Here is a 6,000-nt window from a genome sequence, read left to right as displayed (position 1 = left end):
GGGGATGGCCCTTCCACCCACGTGTTTGTTCAGCGACGTCAGGACTTCTGCCTAGTTGCGAGGGACAACTCGTGATTCTCCTCGAGGCTTGGCAGGGCAATTGGGACGCCTCTCCAGCTGAGGCGGGAGACCAAGGGTCCCTTTCCACGTGCCACAGGAATCCTGGGACTCCTATCAAGTTTCACGAGGATTCAGGCATCGTCTCCTTTGGAGGCACTGATCTCCGTGTACCTCTGGAGTTTTCAAAGAATGTGAGGCCTCCGGTCGCGGTGAGGTGGGGAACTAGGTCTTTCTCTGTGGTCTCTACAGGGGATTCAGACATCCTTTCGTCTTGGGAGATGCAAGACGAGCCTGCATTCAAGTCACTGCAGGGATATCCGGCCTTATTTCGCGTCAGGTCATTGCAGTGTCTACTCCACTTGAGGCCGCAAAATCAGGGTCCCTCTCACATACCTAGAGCTGAGAGAAGCCTCCTCTTGAGGTGCTTGTGGTAAGGTGGTATTCCTCTGGAGTCGAAGCCAGGGACTAACCTCTCATCTCGAGTTGATTTTTGGTCCACGGAGCTCTTTCGTGTTGCTACAGTGACCTCAGGACCCCTCAACCTTGAAACAGTGTTCTTGGGGTTTCTCTGGAGTGCCATCAAGGAAATCAAGGCTCCTTTCATGTGTGATGTGCAACACAGAATTGCTCTGCATGCAGTGCAGCGGAATCGGGCCTCATCTCGCGGCGAGGGGGAAGTCTCATGGTTTTTCTCGAGTTGCGGCGGGAACCTGCGGTATATTCTCGAGTTACGACGGGGATGGCCCTTCCACACACGTGTTAGTTCAGCGACGGCAGGACCCCTGCCTAGTTGCGAGGGACAACTCGGGATTCTCCTCGAGGCTTGGCAGGGCAATTGGGACGCCTCTCCAGCTGAGGCCGGAGACCAAGTGTCCCTTTCCACGTGCCACAGGAATCCTGGGACTCCTCTCAAGTTTCACGAGGGGTCACGCATCGTCTCCTTTGAGGCACTAATCTCCGCATACCTCTGGAGTTTTCAAAGGATGTGAGGCCTCCGGTCGCGATGAGGTGGGGAACTAGGTCTTTCTCTGTGGTCTCCACAGGGGATTCAGACATCCTTTCGTCTTGGGAGATGCAAGACGAGCCTGCATTCAAGTCACTGCAGGGATATCCGGCCTTACTTCGCGACAGGGCATCGCGGTGTCCATTCCACTTGAGGCCGCAAACTCAGGGTCCCTCTCACATACATAGAGCTGAGAGAAGCCTCCTCTTGAGGTGCTTGTGGTAAGGTGGTATTCCTCTGGAATCGAATCCAGGGACTAACCTCTCATCTCGAGTTGATTTTTGGTCCACGGAGCTCTTTCGTGTTGCTAGAGTGACCTCAGGACCCCTCAACCTTGAAACAGTGTTCTTGGGGTTTCTCTGGAGTGCCATCAAGGAAATCAAGGCTCCTTTCATGTGTGATGTGCAACAAGGAATTGCTCTGCACGCAGTGCAGGGGAATCGGGCCTCATCTCGCGGCGAGGGGGAAGTCTCATGGTTTTTCTCGAGTTGCGGCGGGAACCTGGGGTATATCCTCGAGTTACGACGGGGATGGCCCTTCCACCCACGTGTTTGTTCAGCGACGTCAGGACTCCTGCCTAGTTGCGAGGGACAACTCGGGATTCTCCTCGAGGCTTGGCAGGGCAATTGGGACGCCTCTCCACCTGAGGAGGGAGACCAATGGTCCCTTTCCACGTGCCACAGGAATTCTGGGACTCCTATCAAGTTTCCCGAGGAGTCAGGCATCGTCTCCTTTGGAGGCACTGATCTCCACGTACCTCAGGAGTTTTCAAAGGATGTGAGGCCTCCGGTCGCGATGAGGTGGGAAACTAGGTCTGTCTCTGTGGTTTCCACAGGGGATTCAGACATCCTTTCGTCTTCGGAGATGCAAGACGAGCCTGCATTCAAGTCACTGCAGGGATATCCGGCCTTATTTTGAGTCAGGGCATCGCGGTGTCCATTCCACTTGAGGCCGCAAACTCAGGGTCCCTCTCACATACCTAGAGCTGAGAGAAGCCTCCTCTTGAGGTGCTTGTGGTAAGGTGGTATTCCTCTGGAGTCGAAGCCAGGGACTAACCTCTCATCTCGTGTTGATTTTTGGTCCACGGAGCTCTTTCGTGTTGCTACAGTGACCTCAGGATCCCTCTAGCCTTGAAACAGTGTTCTTGGGGTTTCTCTGCAGTGCCATCAAGGAAATCAAGGCTCCTTTCATGTGTGATGTGCAACACGGAATTGCTCTGCACGCAGTGCAGGGGAATCGGGCCTCATCTCGCGGCGAGGGGGAAGTCTCATGGTTTTTCTCGAGTTGCGGCGGGAACCTGGGGTATATTCTCGAGTTACGACGGGGATGGCCCTTCCAACCACGTGTTTGTTCAGCGACGTCAGGACTCCTGCCTAGTTGCGAGGGACAACTCGGGATTCTCCTCGAGGCTTGGCAGGGCAATTGGGACGCCTCTCCAGCTGAGGCGGGAGACCAAGTGTCCCTTTCCACGTGCCACAGGAATCCTGTGACTCCTATGAAGTTTCACGAGGAGTCAGGCATCGTCTCCTTTGGAGGCACTTATCTCCGCGTACCTCTGGAGTTTTCAAAGGATGTGAGGCCTCCGGTCGCGATGAGGTGGGGAACTAGGTCATTCTCTGTGGTCTCCACAGGGGATTCAGACATCCTTTCGTCTTGGGAGATGCAAGACGAGCCTGCATTCAAGTCACTGCAGGGATATCCGGCCTTATTTTGAGTCAGGGAATCGCGGTGTCCATTGCACTTGAGGCCGCAAACTCAGGGTCCCTCTCACATAGCTAGAGCTGAGAGAAGCCTCCTCTTGAGGTGCTTGTGGTAAGGTGGTATTCCTCTGGAGTCGAAGCCAGGGACTAACCTCTCATCTCGAGTTGATTTTTGGTCCACGGAGCTCTTTCGTTTTGCTACAGTGACCTCAGGATCCCTCTAGCCTTGAAACAGTGTTCTTGGGGTTTCTCTGGAGTGCCATCAAGGAAATCAAGGCTCCTTTCATGTGTGATGTGCAAGACGGAATTGCTCTGCACGCAGTGCAGGGGAATCGGGCCTCATCTCGCGGCGAGGGGGAAGTCTCATGGTTTTTCTCGAGTTGCGGCGGGAACCTGGGGTATATTCTCGAGTTACGACGGGGATGGCCCTTCCACCCACGTGTTTCTTCAGCGACGTCAGGACTCCTGCCTAGTTGCGAGGGACAACTCGTGATTCTCCTCGAGGCTTGGCAGGGCAATTGGGACGCCTCTCCAGCTGAGGCGGGAGACCAAGGGTCCCTTTCCACGTGCCACAGGAATCCTGGGACTCCTATCAAGTTTCCCGAGGAGTCAGGCATCGTCTCCTTTGGAGGCACTGATCTCCGCGTACCTCTGGAGTTTTCAAAGGATGTGAGGCCTCCGGTCGTGATGAGGTGGGGAACTAGGTCTTTCTCTGTGGTCTCCACATGGGATTCAGACATCCTTTCGTCTTGAGAGATGCAAGACGAGCCTGCATTCAAGTCACTGCAGGGATATCCGGCCTTATTTCGCGTCAGGGCATCGCGGTGTCCATTCCACTTGAGGCCGCAAACTCAGGGACGCTCTCACATACATAGAGCTGAGAGAAGCCTCCTCTTGAGGTGCTTGTGGTAAGGTGGTATTCCTCTGGAGTCGAAGCCAGGGACTAACCTCTCATCTCGAGTTGATTTTTGGTCCACGGAGCTCTTTCGTGTTGCTACAGTGACCTCAGGATCCCTCTAGCCTTGAAACAGTGTTCTTGGGGTTTCTCTGCAGTGCCATCAAGGAAATCAAGGCTCCTTTCATGTGTGATGTGCAACACGGAATTGCTCTGCACGCAGTGCAGGGGAATCGGGCCTCATCTCGCGGCGAGGGGGAAGTCTCATGGTTTTTCTCGAGTTGCGGTGGGAACCTGGGGTATATTCTCGAGTTACGACGCGGATGGCCCTTACACACACGTGTTTCTTCAGCGACGTCGGGACTCCTGCCTAGTTGCGAGGGACAACTCGTGATTCTCCTCGAGGCTTGGCAGGGCAATTGGGACGCCTCTCCAGCTGAGGCGGGAGACCAAGGGTCCCTTTCCACGTGCCACAGGAATCCTGGGACTCCTATCAAGTTTCACGAGGAGTCAGGAATCGTCTACTTTGGAGGCACTGATCTCCGTGTACCTCTGGAGTTTTCAAAGGATGTGAGGCCTCCGGTCGCGATGAGGTGGGGAACTAGGTCTTTCTCTGTGGTCTCCACATGGGATTCAGACATCCTTTCGTCTTGGGAGATGCAAGACGAGCCTGCATTCAAGTCACTGCAGGGATATCCGGCCTTATTTCGAGCCAGGGCATCGCGGTGTCCATTCCACTTGAGGCCGCAAACTCAGGGTCCCTCTCACATAGCTAGAGCTGAGAGTAGCCTCCTCTTGAGGTGCTTGTGGTAAGGTGGTATTCCTCTGGAGTCGAAGCCAGGGACTAACCTCTCATCTCGAGTTGATTTTTGGTCCACGGAGCTCTTTCGTGTTGCTACAGTGACCTCAGGATCCCTCAACCTTGAAACAGTGTTCTTGGGGTTTCTCTGGAGTGCCATCAAGGAAATCAAGGCTCCTTTCATGTGTGATGTGCAACACAGAATTGCTCTGCACGCAGTGCAGGGGAATCGGGCCTCATCTCGCGGCGAGGGGGAAGTCTCATGGTTTTTCTCGAGTTGCGGCGGGAACCTGCGGTATATTCTCGACTTACGACGGGGATGGCCCTTCCACACACGTGTTAGTTCAGCGACGGCAGGACTCCTGCCTAGTTGCGAGGGACAACTCGGGATTCTCCACGAGGCTTGGCAGGGCAATTAGAACGCCTCTCCAGCTGAGGCGGGAGACCAAGGGTCCCTTTCCACGTGCCACAGGAATTCTGGGACTCCTGTCAAGTTTCACGAGGAGTCAGGCATCGTCTCCTTTGGAGGCACTTATCTCCGCGTACCTCTGGAGTTTTCAAAGGATGTGAGGCCTCCGGTCGCGATGAGGTGGGGAACTAGGTCATTCTCTGTGGTCTCCACAGGGGATTCAGACATCCTTTCGTCTTGGGAGATGCAAGACGAGCCTGCATTCAAGTCACTGCAGGGATATCCGGCCTTATTTTGAGTCAGGGAATCGCGTTGTCCATTCCACTTGAGGCCGCAAACTCAGGGTCCCTCTCACATACCTAGAGCTGAGAGAAGCCTCCTCTTGAGGTGCTTGTGGTAAGGTGGTATTCCTCTGGAGTCGAAGCCAGGGACTAACCTCTAATCTCGAGTTGATTTTTGGTCCACGGAGCTCTTTCGTGTTGCTACAGTGACCTCAGGATCCCTCAACCTTGAAACAGTGTTCTTGGGGTTTCGGTGGAGTGCCATCAAGGAAATCAAGGCTCCTTTCATGTGTGATGTGCAACACGGAATTGCTCTGCACGCAGTGCAGGGGAATCGGGCCTCATCTCGCGGCGAGGGGGAAGTCTCATGGTTTTTCTCGAGTTGCGGCGGGAACCTGGCTATTATTCTCGAGTTACGACGCGGATGGCCCTTCCACACACGTGTTTCTTCAGCGAAGTCAGGACTCCTGCCTAGTTGCGAGGGACAACTCGGGATTCTCCTCGAGGCTTGGCAGGGCAATTGGGACGCCTCTCCAGCTGAGCCGGGAGACCAAGAGTCCCTTTCCACGTGCCACAGGAATCCTGGGACTCCTATCAAGTTTCACGAGGAGTCAGGCATCGTCTACTTTGGAGGCACTGATCTCCGTGTACCTCTGAGGTTTTCAAAGGATGTGAGGCCTCAATTCGCGATCAGGTGGGGAACTAGGTCTATCTCTGTGATCTCCACAGGTGATTCAGACATCCTTTCGTCTTGGGAGATGCAAGACGAGCCTGCATTCAAGTCACTGCAGGGATATCCGGCCTTATTTCGAGTCAGGGCATCGCGGTCTCCATTCCACTTGAGGCCGCAAAC

This window comes from Cervus elaphus, unplaced genomic scaffold (assembly GCF_910594005.1).
Source record: "Cervus elaphus unplaced genomic scaffold, mCerEla1.1, whole genome shotgun sequence".
In the NCBI taxonomy this organism is placed as follows: domain Eukaryota; kingdom Metazoa; phylum Chordata; class Mammalia; order Artiodactyla; family Cervidae; genus Cervus; species Cervus elaphus.
This window is presented reverse-complemented; position numbering follows the sequence as displayed.